Source organism: Microtus ochrogaster, chromosome 10, assembly GCF_000317375.1.
Source record: "Microtus ochrogaster isolate Prairie Vole_2 chromosome 10, MicOch1.0, whole genome shotgun sequence".
NCBI lineage: Eukaryota > Metazoa > Chordata > Mammalia > Rodentia > Cricetidae > Microtus > Microtus ochrogaster.
Window position 1 is genome coordinate 57,099,173 of NC_022016.1, and position 1,127 is coordinate 57,100,299.

Sequence of the window (1,127 nt, forward strand, 5' to 3'; positions counted from 1 at the left end):
TGCTCTGTTGCCCAGTCAGATGTCCAAACGTCCTCTTGGCACGTCCTCAAACCACTCTGCCCATCCCTTTTCCCTCCTGATGCGGGCTATCCTCTTCCTTCTCCGGCACTGAGGCAACCTCGTCCTTCCTGATCTCCATGCCCCCAGCATCATCCCTGCTAAAACATAAACAAGCCACCTCTTACCTAAGCCTCCCAGAAGCATTTCACTGCATCTGGGAGAAGTCTGGCATCCTTAGCTGGGTTTCTAGAATCCAGGCTAGCCTGACTAGTTAGAAAAGGATCACCTGTTCCAAGGAAGGAATGCAAAAGAGAAGCATGCCCCTGCTCCCTGACTGGTCTTCAGAGCTGCCCTTCGTCTTCTGGTCATCAAAGTCACCCCTAGTATGCTCAAACCCTGGCCAATAAAACATAAGGCCTCCAGCATTGGGGATCGTACAGACTGGAACTCGCAACCCCAACACTTTATTCATTCTCATGGGGCCTGTGCCAGTCCCTCTCTGACCCCTCCCACCTGTGTCAGTGGCAGCTGGCTTATCTTTCAGATGGGCTACAGGAATGGTTCTGTTATTGTTGGTGAAGCTGTTCCAGTTGATACAGTGAGGTGTGTCCCTTCCAAAGGAGCTACCCAAGGGCAGGGGGAGGGGTTGCTGGTAGGTTCTGTAGTTGGCAGGGGAAGTGGGGGTTGTGCATAGGTGGGGAGCCACTGTTCTCTGGTGAAGAATCCACACATAAAAGTTGTATAGCCTCAAAGAGACAAAACCAGAGAGTCTGCATCGTGGAGAAAAATCAGCACCACCACATAAGCAGTAGGTGTGTCCCATTACACTTCGTGCTTCGGCGAAGTGTAATTGAGTCCCGGCCCCTTAAAGTGTCCTCAGGCTCCTTTTCTCCATCCCCAGCCTCTAACTAGGAAAGAAAGGCAGATCATACAAGAATATTTATCTCCAGTCACTCAATAGCTACTCCAAATTGGAGTTCCTGGATCTGCAATAGAGCAGGGAGCTTCGGAGTATGGAATTCTGGGAACACAGAGCACCAGAGTGTGGAGTACCGGAGCACTACAGCGTGGAACATCACAAGGGGGAGCACCACAGCATAGGGCATTGAAGCAGAGAGCACATGAAT